We start from the raw sequence: 14,457 nt of genomic DNA, 5'->3' as shown, positions 1-14,457 counted from the left end.
ATGAAGATATTTCACACAATGATATAAAAACACATGGTGTATAGAGGAAATATAGAAGCATGAAGGTGAGTTAGAAACAGGAAGTGCTTACATGGAGAAACCACACTCAGAAGACATAAGGCAAAACAAAACCAATAAAAGATCCAAAATTCATTTATTTTTTGTAAAGCAACAATGACAACCAGGAATTCATTAAATGAGCATTTTTCTTCCATGGGATAAATCCCCAATATTTGACCAAGGGATTTTTTTGTACAGAGGGGGTGAAGATGTTCAGCCTGTTTAATGGGATAATTGTAAAATGTCAAATTATTGACACAACAAAAAAAGAACAAAAAACAGGTCAATCTGAGTTTTGACATATCAGTTGAAAGACAAATGTACAGATTTCAACAACGTCAATAAACGTCTTCTCTCTAGCCTAATGTGTACTTGATTTTGGAGAGCTGGAGCCATTGACTTCAAGATGTGAAATATCCTTCTGGAAAACGGCCTCAACTCACACCAGGTAGGATGAAATACAGCATCTGTAAAATTACAATAAGAGTCAAATATGTGACTTCACCATTTACAGATTAAAATATATTTCAGCTGATCGGATGTATTGGTGTGTACCAATGGCCAACCATTTTGGTAAAAGTGTATGACATTTGTGTCACTATATTTTCTCAGTTTAGCTGCAGTGACAAGATTTTTAAACCGCAGAAATGCAGTCACAAGGTGAAGTTTACAATGTTTCTATTCTACTTTCTGTCCATCAGAACATTAGACCAACAGTTCATATAATCATTGTCAACCTCCACACGTTATACTTATATTTAGTTCAGACAAAATGTATTTTGAATATGTGAAAACAAAGTAAGCATCTGTATTATTTAAACACATATTACAACCTATTACATCACATTGTGCTATAGGAAACACGTTTAATAAATACTAAAATCAACATGTATTTATTAAGCCACTTAGGTCTAAAAATATAAATACAGGAGAGATATATTAAAATCTTGCAGTTTGTTCAAAGCAGTATATTTGGCTACGGTGTTGCAGATGCAGCATGGGGCATCTTGGAACAAAGACGGAACATTGTGTCCATTCACATCCCAAAAAAAAGTGCTTCCACATAGTATCCTGCGGAGCAGCACTTTTTTCCCCTGCTGCTTTTTTTCCCCTTTAAATTGCAAGAACTAAAAATGGCACAAGCACCAAGCCTGCTGCTATTTTTAGAATTCTGTAAAGGAGCAAGATGGTTGCAGAGGAGCTGAAGTGTATGCACAGACTCCTATAAATACAAGCACAACACATGAAAGGGCAAATCTGCTGCTGCACATTTCCCGTCCTGGTCCTGCAGATTCTGAACCACTGAGGACAAACAGGCTGCTGCAAAGCTAACAGACATTATTTATTGTTGGCCCCGTGGTCTATTCCTGTGCAGCTGAACCCGCTCCCTGCTCTGTTTTGGAATGTTTCTCAATGAATAATTGACTGGAATGGTATTTTTGAGCAGCCCTGTCTTGGGTGCAGTGTATAAATAGCTCATGTGCAGCAAAGCGTGCATGGATTTGTCAGGGGCGTTAGGCCTGGGAGTAGGAGCCCTGTTATGTAATAGGCATGTGAGTTGGCACACCACAGAGACTCTGCATCGAATGGGTGTGTGTGTGTGTGTGTGTGTGTGTGTGTGTGTGTGTGTGTGTGTGTGTGTGTGTGTGTGTGTGTGTGTGTGTGTGTGATGCTGTTCCCATTGAGTGTTTTCGAGTGATAGTATACTCAATGGGAGTCCTTTGTTAAGTCTGCTGCAGCTGACACAGCTAATGTTGTTATTGCATTAGTTAGACACAAACGCACATGCCCCTTTTATATGTTTAAGTAATGCACTTTATTTAATGCATGTATGTGCATCTATAAGTAAATACATTTTTTTGCAATAGCTATAAGTTCACATGCACATTTGATACACTTGAACTCTCCACATTATTTGATGCACATTTGTATGCATGTTTAAGTTAAATTCGATTGCATTAGGTAGATGCTCCTTTACACACACCTTTTATACATTTAAATAATATAATAATAAATAATAAATAAAATAATAATCTAATAATCATTATAATATTCTCCAATATGTTTAATATTGATTGAAGAAACATTATTTTTCTTATTAAACAAGCTATATCCACATTTATTATATCTTATAGTATTCATGCTTTTCACCTGTGCAGTTGAATTACCTGATCCTTTTGCAGAAAATAGAGATATTTACATACATCTGCTACTGCTAATACTGTAAATGAGTGTTTTACTAGTTCAACAATACATTTACATGCAATACTCTCGGTGTGTGAGATTTATTTTGCAACCATCGATTTGTGTGCAAGTCAAATGTGCAGGCGAGTAGACCCTGTGAAGTCACAATGGGTGGAGAAACATGGGAACAAGTTTGTTGTGTTTTCATTTGTTTCCGGAACAAAACTTTTAATGCCCATTTCCATGTTGAAATTTGTTATTGCACCTCACAGTGTGTGACAGATATATTTGGCTCACCGCGGCCGAATATAGAAACACTGAATGGATGTTGCAGCAGGATATTACATAATAATAGTGAGTATCCTACGTCGGCATGAAAGGAGATGACTATTTTTAAAGTCACAGGGACTCAGAGTGCATTAAGATATCAACACACTGCACAGAACATCGGCTTGTATGAATGAGACTGGCTCTGATGCATAGTGCACTGCAAAACAGCGACTGCCGCAAATGTGTACTGGACCTGACGTTAAATTAGGTAATTAAAACACAGGTAATTTTTTTCGAGATATTCCAAGACATTTTGAATATAATAATTGGATATCAAGAGGAATAAAATACTGATAAAACATTGTAATACATAAAAGGGGCAATTGATGTTAGAAGCATGTTAGGTTCAACATTTTTTTGATTTCTACATTTAGTTTTTTTTATCTTTCAGATTAACATATGCTATACAAGAGTGTCTATTTGTACACACAATAGTTTTGTGTCATCATAGGTATCTGTAGTGATCAGCCATAACATTATGACATCCTGCCTGATACTGTGCAGGCTCCCCTCTCGTCGGATCAGGGCCAAAACAGCCCTAACTTCACTTGACGTGGACTCCACTAGACCTCTCAAGGTGTGCTGTGGGATCAGGCACCAAGGCGTCAGCAGCAGATCTTTTAAGTCTGGTAAGTTGTGAGTTGGGGCCGCCATGGATTTAACGTCCTGAAGATGCTCAGCTGGATTGTGATCCTGAGAATTTGGAGGCCAGAGTCAAGTTGTTTTGTTTCGTCCAGGTGACTTTCTTCCCTTTCCCCAGGGTCCAGTTCTGATGCTCATGTACCCATTGTGTGCCCTTTCAGCAGAGATGCACCGGGTGTTCTGACACCTTTTGATTTGAACGTGCGTTCACTTTTTCAAGCAGTTGAAGTTCCACCAGCTCTCCTGTTGGATCTGACCACACAGACCAGCCTTCCCCCCCCCCACCAGTATCATTGAGCCTTGACTGCCCATGACCCTGTAGAGTAACTGGTTCACTAGTTTTTCCTTCATTGGACCACTTTTGGTTGGTGCTGACCAATGCAGATCAGGGACACCCCACGAGAGCAGCAGTTTTTGAGACGCTCTGACCCAGTTGTTCAGCCATCACAATGCGGCCCTTGACGCAGCGGCTCACGTCCATTGCCCATGTTCCCTGCCTACAACCCTGTCAACTTCAAGGACAAAATGTTCACTTGCTGCCGAACACATCTCGCCCACTGAGACGTACCGTTGTAAAGAGATAATCAATGTTGTCAGTGATCATGATGTTATTGCTGATCGATGAAAAAACAGAGTAGCTACAAAATGTCGGACCTTCTTACATTGGTCTTTATCTTTGGGGTTGAAGTTTACACAGTAAAGGAGGAAAGCAAAACAAGATCCGCACACCAAGTAGTGTGGAAGGTCATGTGTTTGTCTGTGTATTCAAGATGGCGGCTCACAAAATACACCTTCAAGCCTGAGGAGGAGCATGTTGGCTTGAAAACTTCACTTCATAAATCCTTAAAACATGTGTGTGTGGATGTTGTTTTGCTTTCCTTACTTATTTGTGTTTTTTGGATCCAGCACCCACTGAGGGATGTGTATCTTTTTTTTATTTTTCATACAGTAACAGAGAACACACAAAAGTGTATTTCCCCCACCACTTCCTTTTTATGTTTTGGCCGGAGGTTACATAAATTCACTGGCAAACGTAGAGCATGCATTATGTGTTGCAAGGCTGTATCCACAAGGGACTTTTATGTCATTCCTCTCAAGCTCGGTTTCATAGGAATGTAGTGGGCCTGTGGGGGTCACCCATTTTCAACTGCCATTAACAAAAAGTCTCTGTTGCCTTTACTCTAAAGTTTTCTTTCAGAATCAGTTGTGTAGTTGGTAACTATATGTTGCTTTGCTAATGCATTACAGTTTTGCTTCTGTAACCTCCATTTGAAGTCTGATCTAAACTCTGTCCAGGCTTTTCTTCACTGACGCTTTGGTGCCATGGACAGCTCCTAACGCAAAGCCACCGCGCACACTCCTCCTCAGCATGCTGCTCAGCCGGCTGAAGTTACCGGCCTGTTCCTACAGATGAGTACCAAAATAAACACTTGAAATGTCTTAGAAAGGTGTTGGCTGACAAAGAGCTCCTGGAAAAGCACACGTAGCCCTTGATGTTGAAGGCTCTGAAGTTCTACTGAAGATGTGAATTTGTAAAGGACGATGCCTGGAAGAGCGCTTTGATTACGATGGTGGTCGAGTTCACTTCGTCACAACTCCAAAACCTCAAATCAGTGTTTTAATGATGACACTTTTTGAATGTTGTGCCATTGTCATTCAGATACAGATCGCTCCCATCAGTGCATTTCATTCAATTTCTATTCTATTTACATCACACGTTGTCAATTGGTTCTTACTAGCCTAGAATTTGTCCCATGGTGCTGATATGATCTTTGTTTGGCCTAAATTGTAGACTTTTACCTTTTTGCAAATTTGAACAGGATAGGTCTACTTTAAAAATGACTACTAGTCAAAAGTAAAACATGAAATAAAATAAGTCAGCAAACGCACATTTCAATTGTTCAGTGCTGAGTAAAAAAACTCCCTAAGTATAAATCAAAAAGACTCGCAACATTATGACTCCCTAAAATTTCACTATTGTTTATTCACTTAATGCACTTTAAATCACAACGTTCCTGGAGCGCTGATAGACTAGCGGCTATGTTACGCACCCCATGTGCAGAGGCTATAGTCCTCTTCGCAGCGGCTGTTGGGTTCGAATCTGCCCTCGGCCTTTTGCTACATGTTGTCCCCCACTCTCTCTCTCTCCCAACATTTCCTGTCTCTCTTCAGTTCAGTTAGTTCAAGCACTTATCTAAAATGAAAGACATGGAAGCAGATTCTATAGGATGTCAATGTGATTTACCTTGACTAGTAAAACTACGGACCCCAGATTTGTCTCAAAGATAGTTCCCTTTTAATGCAAATTTATAGGGTTTTCTTAATTTGACTTTGTCCCCCTTTTGTGTCTCTGTCCGTAACGTGGGAAACATGACGAGCAGTATCTGGAAGACAGAGACGAGGGTAAGTTACACAATAAAACAGGAAAGGACAATAATGAAAAAATAACAATAAAAGACACAGAGAAATCCTTTAACATCTGGACAGAGTGTCACTTGTCAAACTCAACATCAGCTGTGTCTGAGGTTTAACACGTGTGCAAAGGGAACGTTATTACCAGCAGTCAGGCCTTTCTCGGACAGGTGAAAGGTCACACAGTGCTTTTCTATAAAATAAAATACATCTTTATAAAAATGTTCGCCAACAACACTGTCAAATGGAAAAAGCTATAACCTTTACTTTGAAAAAAAAGGCCTGGTTTATATGTTGTGGGTCCACTGCTTAAGATGAATTACTTGTATGAGTAGTAGAGATGAAAACAGAACAGGATGACTTGCTGCTGAAAGATTAACCTCAAAGTGATGATGAGTCTTTTCCTGGAAATAACCCTCAACTTAACTTTCCTGTGTTTAATATACACAACACCCTGAGCATCACAGAGCGCGTGTGATGTGTCTGTGTAATGTATTATAACAAGGCCTTTTAAATGTACTTCAGTTTCTATTATATTTGATAGGGACCGTGCACTTTGACATAGTTCAAATTGAGAGCTCGCCGCTGACACAGAGTGCAAGTCTATCAATGCTCACACACCGCACACCATCCTCCACATCCAATATTTGTAAGATACATCATATTATGCTATGATAACTTCTAAATCTTAATGTAAAATATGTAGAATCTGAATGAATAAAAACACAAAAATAATGTTCTCAAGAACCAGTTGGAGGTACAAAAGCTGGATAAAACACTGAAATATGGTCAGTGGTGAATGGACTTGAGGTTCCATTGCGCTTTTCTAGTCTTCTGACTACTCAAAGTGATTATACACTACAGGTCACACCTACACATTAACACACTGATGGTAGAGGTTGTTATGTAGTGAGACCATCAGAAGTAACTGATCCCATTCATACACATTCATACGCCGTAGACAAAGCAGCGGGAGAAATTTGGGGTTAAGTGTCTTGCCCAAGGACATATCCGACATGTGGCTGCAGGAGCTGGGGATCGAACCCCCAAACTTCTTGTGGAGAGACGACGGACACTACCAACCGAGCCACAGCACCCCCCCCCCCCCCCCCAATTAGACGCCAAAAAACACACATCATATATCGATACTCATTCTCCACACCATGCAAGCAATTTGGCATCTTATTTGAATATTACAAATCATCATCGGAGTAAATACATATACTTAGAACAATGTCCCTATGCATCATTAGTTCATGAAAACGCTTCATAAAGCATTACACACAGATACATGCACATCCACATACACTCTGTGCACCATGCTACATTTTCTTTGAAGACATATGCATGTATAAAAGATCAATGTGAAAATATGAATCAAATACAAAAAAAAAGAATCTTCTTATGCATGATTTGCTTAAAAAATACTTTGTTTAACATCTTATTGGAGCGAAGAATGGCACAAGGGCTGAATCTTCTGTGAATATAACGCCATGAAAATCCTACAGTATGAAGCTTTCAAGAATGAGACAGCTACAGATGCATTGATAAAAAATAAAAAAAAAACACATCTCCTGATCTAACGAGGATTAGATTTTATTTTCTAAATCTGGGGAGCCACATCTAGCCTTCCTCTCCTCCTGGAAGCTGTCCTGTGTTTATGTTTGGCCTGTCGTACAGTAGTAAGGCTACCCTGAGCACAGAAACCCGCAGCGCCAGGCATGTTGAGTATAGGAGTTAAAAATAGCATCATCGGTCGGCCAAGCGCCGCTCCGTTACTACGCGTTTCAGCATTCTGCCCTGTGCAGGGGGAGTCTGCAGGACTGAGACCGCGGCAGCAGCAGCAGCAGCAGCAGCCTGTAATGATCCATCCACCTTTATGTGACCATGCATCATCAACCTGAGGGGCCACGTTTGGGGTAAACCCAACCTCCCAACCTGGAGTCATTCTAAATCACCTCTACGGGCCTTGTGGTGTCAAAAAAAAAAAAAAAAAAAAGCTGATTAATGATTCTTAACGTTGAATTAACGCCTTACTCTGTCGTTTGGTGTTGGTTTGTCTCATGATAGTTTACTCACCATTAAATGTGTGTGTATTTTAGGCTCCTCCTTTGTTCCCAGTGACATGAAAGAGAGTTTTGACCACAGCGGGCAAACAATGGCCTTTCCAGTTTGGAGGAGGAGGGGGCTGCAACCTCTCCAGCCTATCCCCTGCTATTGTACATTTTCATTGGACCTGACCTGTTTTTTTTTTTTAGCCACAGGATAGGCAATGGTGGCTCCTGCTTCCACCTTCAAAGTGGGAGATTCTCCACCTGACGTCAATGGTGACTGACGCAGCCCCCAGGAGAAGGAAGTGGGGTTTTTTGTCTTCCCTCATTTTTTGAGGGTGAAATATAAAACATGCAGCTTAAAAACAATATCATGTCCCAGTGAGAAAGAATTTCAGGTGTTGGTGAACATTTTAGTCCCAGTGTTATAATGTGAAGGGTGTGAGCGTCTGTGCCCATGCGCTTTGTGTGTTTGTGCGCGCGTGCAGGTTACAGCCTGTGTTTCCATCAGTCACAAATTAATAAAAAGACAAATTCTGCACACTTCCACCTCTCCGTTGAAATCCGGGCGTGCAGTTTTCCACAGCATCATTATTAGGGAGATGCTGCCGTGCACGCGCATTTATCGTGCAGGAAAGGATGGAGGGAAGAGGTGGGGAGGGGAGGGGAGGGGAGGGTGGGGGGAGAGAGAAGCGGGAGCTCGCGCCGGTTCTCAAACGCTGCACGCTCGAAATTCCTCCAAGGAACCTCTGCGAGCTTTTTCTTTTTTCATCACGCGCGAGCTAAAAATAGAAACGGGGTTGGATCGTGATCCAGAAATAGATAGGGGGCATCTCTCCTATAAAAGGCTCACCATTCAAGAGTACAGTGAGCAGTTTGAAGAGGCGAAAAGCCAGAGCGCATTTTGTGGAGAAACTGGCTTTTTTTTGGTCCCTTTTTTTGTGGCACTTTTCGTGTTTTTTTTGAAGGAGGCTCCGCTGCTACAATGGTGAGTTGTGCAAACCTTTCTCTAGCTGCATGCACCTGTTCCCATTCCCATTCCTCCTTCCTAAGGTCTTTTTCTGGGTATGGTTGCTTTTTTATTCACACCAATGCAAAACGTAAAGGCAGTTAGCGAGTGTGATTGTTTGATTTAGGCGGAGAGGAACGCGGTGTCACGAGTGTTTTGTGTGGATTTCTGCTGTTTTTGCACCCTGCTTGGAGAGGTGTCAAAGCAGCTACACGGGAATCACCCTCAGATATGATTAGGAAAAGGGTGGCTATGTCTTTTGACGGTCTGCTGTAGTTGATTTCATGTTTTATGTTAAATTGATGGTAAAAGCAATAAACGCCAGAGAGTTTGGGATTATTTTGGAGTTGATTTGAGAGTGAGAGGGGAGCTGTCCTCCGGTTGTGGTGCTGAACTGTTCTATCACTGGGTTGTCTGTTTTACACGGACCATCCTCACAACACCCCTGTGGGGGTTTCTGTTAAGTTTGATGCACCAGATTGAACATATAAAGGATTTATGGCTTTTAGGATATAAGATATATCAACCATCATCTTAGATTTCAGCGATTTGTCCCGCAGAAGCTGAACACTCGAGCATCTCGCCCGCCTCAGTTGCAGCTCTACCTTTCTACAATTTCATCCTTGTTTGCAGATTTTTTTTTCCTCCCTTTTGTGCGCGAGGAGACTCGAGTCGTGACTGCTAAAAAGTGAGTAAGGCGCGTGCTGCGTCAGTGGCGTCTGGCTCCGGTGCGCTCGAGACAGATGGGGGGAATCGTGACCGGCTGGGAGACGCGTCCACGAATGAAAGGCTGCACGGCCCAATGAAAACGGAGCGAGGGTGGGGCCCTTGCTCCGGCAGCTGGAGCTCTGGAGCCAAATTAACCCTTTGCAAATGAAGGAAACTTTACTATTAATGAAAGTAGAAAGTAGTGCAATAATCACGATTTTTTTTTTCAGAGTAAAATGATTTTTTTTTTCAAAGCAGGAAACAGCACAAAAACACGATGTTGTCTCGTGCATTTCATCTGGTGATGGTTATTGTTTGACTTTAATGTCACATTAGTGTCCACAGTAGATGAGACTGTCAGGTGCTCTGGCCTCCTGCTTAGGTGCTCTTTTCTTTTGCATCACTATTGGTAGATGATGATTTGTCCCGTCCAATGAAATCGCGCACATCCCTCTGCTATGTGTGTCTATAACAGCAATGAGACCCCGCCCCTCTTCATCGCCGCTCTTTTTAATAACAAGGGTGCATGTTGCTGCAAAGCTACGCCAATCCAGTGGGCAAACAGTTTGTTGTATCTTCGGCGAATTATTAATCCAAAATAAGGGAGTCTTTTTGTGCACCAAAAAAAATCCTCATGCACGAGGTGTTTATCTGAAAACACTTTGAGGATGAAGACCCTCGAGGAGTCCGTGGACTGGAGTGGATTTTGGATTTGTGGAGCTGAAAAAAATTGTCCGTCACGAATCTTTTTGCGGTCTGGGCTTGCTGTGCAGACATGAATATGGGAAGCCCTTACCCCAAAAAGACTTTGTGGAGGATTTGAACGTCGTTCACAAGCTCAGTGGTCTGGACTCCCAAAGTGTCACCCCTGTTTTCAATACGCACGCACACACACACACACACACACACACACACACACACACACACACACACACACACACACACACACACACACACACACACACACACACACACACACACACACATTATAGAGTGCCCATGTTGATTCGAATGAGTTTTTAAAAATTGGTGTAGGTGCCTCTCCAGCTGCGGGAGATCATGAAGTGTGAGAGGCCACAGGTCAACAAGGAAATGTCAAGTCCAGGAAGTGTTGTCTTGCACCTGTGAACACACTAGAGTACCAAATACCCACCCTCACAACACCAGTGTTACACTTATTCAGCAGTAGCTGTTACACTTGTGATGTGCCTAATTATGCACAATGTTGGTTTCTATTGTTGCTAAAAATAAACATGTTTGATAGAGGGAGAGATGTGGAAGATGTTTTTTTTTTCCCGTAACACTGCATGAATATATGCAAAATAGGTTTGATTGATGAATTATTCTGCATTCAAATTACATCACCGTCATATTTGTGCTCGACACATGTCTTTCTTTCATCTGATGTGTACTCATTTAAGGATCTTCAAAACGCTGCAGTTTTGTTGTTGAAGTGTGGAGATGAAAACAGAGACATGATCTCAAGAAGATGTTTTGATTCTTTTACATTTCTGCTGACAGCACATGTGGGACGTAGACTGAATGTTAGACGGGCAGCTGTCAGGCGAGCAGGAGAGGATGAATCAGCTGTGGGGATTTGTTTGTAGCAATTAAGATCTAAGTGATTAATTAAAGGCACAAATCATTTTTGATTTCAATCTACATTTTTGAAACAGGATTTGGGGCTTTTACATTTTCTGCACAGATGTCAACCACACAAGTCCAAGAATCACCAGGGAAACCTAAAGTGCACCTATACGTCACTTTAGGATCGTCATGCAATGTGAAGAGTCCACTCTCCTAAATGCATCTTTTCTCTCTTTCCTTTGCAGTTCTTATTGCATTATATTTCTAGCATACATCATATGAATTTTCTTGATATTTTGAATGTAGCCTTCTGTATTTTCTTCTAATGTGGTTCACTCACACATGCTGCGTTCACAGATCACAGACCAGTTTTTCTAATTTTCACAAAAGGCAAAACAAACGAGCTCTCTGTACTATACAGATGTTTGCTTCTGATTATTCACATTATCTTTACTATCTGTGTTTATGTTTTTTTTTTTTTTACTCACAGGTTCTCTTCAGCAACACACACACACTTCCCTGCTGTCGTGACCAACCCACAGTGAGGTCAGCGGGTGGAGTCCACAGAGCGAGAGGGGAAAAACTGTAGAAGGGAAGTAAACAATCATTTTTAATCATGTTGATTAACTGTTTCCATGTGTCTGCATTATGTATACACCCTGTGTGTCACCCTAACCTTTAACTGAAGAAGTAATATCAATTACACTAAAAGCAGGAGATTGAGGCAATCTGTTTTCTGTTTTCTGTTTAGTGACATGTGACGACGTTGTCAACAATTACCAGTTCAGTTGAGAATCAGAGTCAAAGGAATTTAGATAAATGATTCATGTATGTCTAAATTTACAAGAATGAAGTTGAATGTGTGTCATTTTAATTTTACAAGGTGAATAAACATGTCTTATTTTAGACTTATCTATTCCTATATTTTACATTAATCAGTTTTTTTTTTATCCGTTACCATGCTTTCTGTTCTATGTGTAAATAAAAACACTTTTAAAAAACACAGCTTTTAATGTGCTGCACATGGTTGAAATACAGACAAACACTCTTTCCTTGTTGTATTTCTTTTACTTTTTCTGATCTGAAATCAGCATCACTGTTGAGGCCTTATAGCCATAACATTAAAAGCAGGACAGAGAGGGAGCGGTGTGTGTATACGTCCATACGTGTGTGTGTGTGTGTGTGTGTATATATTTATCAGATTTACATTAGCATGCAGTATGACGTTTCATCTATCCAGATTTTACAGAGTCTTATTTGTGGCTATGTCTTTTATTTACAGAAGGAGTTGAGCTATTACACACACACACACACACACACACACACACACACACACACAGACAGAAATAGCAATACATTCTAAAGAAACAACTGTCTGGAACAATCATTGAATATAATCATTTCAATAAAATGATGTGGGAAAAAGAGACATAAATGTGCAAATGTCACCAAGCACATACAAGCCACACCATTATGTCCAACTTCTAAATCTGTCTAAGGCAGAAATTAAATAAGAAACAATTCATAAATGAATAAACCCCATGATCCTGAAGTATCTAAACATTTGGCACTACTTAAATAATGATCTACAACTACTTCCTCTGATGGCCCACAGCTCTGAGAAATTAACTGTGTTGAAAAGAAAAGAAAAACAATAAAGAATACACATTTACTTTATTGACGTCTCCTCGTGGGATCTCCTTTAAAAATGCAATAAAGCTCAGCTCACAATTCACCCCTCAGTAACTGATTGTTGCCTCAGACCAACAACAGCTAATGAAGAGAGACAAGACACACAGCAGTTATATGTGTGAAGTCAATGTCCATCCATTTTTCAGAAGGAGTGTGTGTGTGTGTGTGTGTGTGTGTGTGTGTGTGTGTGTTGCATTTTGTTTTACACCTTTATTTCCTCTATTGCAGAAAGATTTGTTCTATCCAAATTTTCTTTTTTAATACATTTTGGCTGGATTTTATTTTTGGAGCTCATGTGTGTTTTATGTTCAGTGTCTTGATGATTTCGACTATAAGATACACTTGATCATACACAAAAAAAGGAATTTCTTCTTCTCATGATATTAAAAATGTCTTTACAAATGACTGTTAAGTGCTCTCATTGTGTTTTTCTTTTAAAAGGTACTGTGATACTTTAAACTGTCTTTACAGGAAAGTTTCAATAAAAGCATTTTGAAATCTTCTATACGGTGTCTTTATTGAGACTGCATGTGGAGTGTAAGTTAAAAAAAACATGTATGTGCTCTCACTGCCCATTTCTGAAAACGAGAACAGTGTTTACCTTTGCCTGTGAAGACGTTGCATTGAGGGGTTTTTGTGTGTGTGAGTTGATCAGAATAAAGTGTGAATTGTCTTGTGATGACCCATGTATAGTTAATTTGTGTGTGTGTGTGTGTGTGTGTGTGTGTGTGTGTGTTTGTCTACTAGACATTATTCTCAGTTTCATGGCTGTAAATGTTTCAAATTGTATACCTCTTTATTTTAACATTTGTATCAGTGAAGTCTGTTCTTAAAAATAAACACGATCACTAAAGGAGCTGTCCCTCAACACGTGGTGCTGAATTACTGTCAGAGTCCACCATGTTGAGTGATTTAAATATTTCCCTTGAACAGCTGTTTTTTAATGTTATTTAAATCACAAGTAAGCCGTCTCTCTTTTCAGTTTTTATCAATGCAACAGTTTTAACCCTCACTCCTCCTCCCTCACACTCGCTCACACGTGGACATCAGGCAGACTCTATACCTGCCTGCAGGCTCCGTCAGTCATTATCAGCCGCTGGTCCGTTTACGTTAAGATGGCCCTTTAATCTAAATTTGATTCAGGTTCCTTTGAAAGCTCACAGCCAACAGTTTAGACTCCTGTTTACCATTGCTGCATTTCTATTTTTAGCTGCTCTTATGTAACGCTCACTCTCACATTATGGACCGCTGCTGTCTGCTCCACTTGGCTGAACTGCGCTCTCCCTGCATGTGTGTGTGTGTGTGTGTGTACTAAGTTATATTCAACTGCATCGTATTACTTCAACTAAACACATCATGAATATAAAGGAATAGTGAAACAAATGAGTTCAAGGTTAAACATATGTCATAACTAATATATGTAACTGAGAAATGCCAATGAACCAAATACATGTTTTACAATAAAATACATTATTATAGCAAAACATCAGTCTGTTTTGTAGGAACTTTCCCTTTTAAGACGCTCACTATGTTCAAGTAAAGACATTTTTTTTTGCTCAAGTGATCTTTGTGAAAATGATGTATATGAGAGGGAGTTTGTTGTCTGAAAGAATTTCTCACAATGGTATATACAGCCGGTGAGCCCTAGACAATTTATACAGTATTCATGTTAACAAACAATAAACAGAAAGTAACGTTTGCACCTTTTTTTGCCCCTTTGCATTGAACAGATGACTTTCACTTAGACACACTAGGGGTGTAAAATCAGACAGGGCTCTTACA

The 14,457-nt window shown here is 40.3% G+C and overlaps 1 protein-coding gene and 1 long non-coding RNA gene across 2 annotated transcripts in view; one reads left to right on the top strand and one right to left on the bottom strand.

Annotated features, from left to right (window-relative positions):
- Positions 1–14,457, bottom strand: part of traf6 (TNF receptor-associated factor 6) — a 400,050-nt gene that overhangs the window by 26,475 nt on the left and 359,118 nt on the right. The gene's annotated exons all lie outside the window — the stretch shown is intronic.
- Positions 8,615–13,178, top strand: LOC132993357 (uncharacterized). The gene is made up of 2 exons (XR_009676460.1): positions 8,615–8,667; positions 11,474–13,178. It is a non-coding gene; the product is annotated as an uncharacterized LOC132993357 (long non-coding RNA).

The sequence above is a fragment of the Labrus mixtus genome, chromosome 1, assembly GCF_963584025.1.
Source record: "Labrus mixtus chromosome 1, fLabMix1.1, whole genome shotgun sequence".
Classification (NCBI taxonomy): domain Eukaryota; kingdom Metazoa; phylum Chordata; class Actinopteri; order Labriformes; family Labridae; genus Labrus; species Labrus mixtus.
Note: the sequence above shows the minus strand (reverse complement) of the source record. Positions and strands in the feature narration are given on the sequence as shown.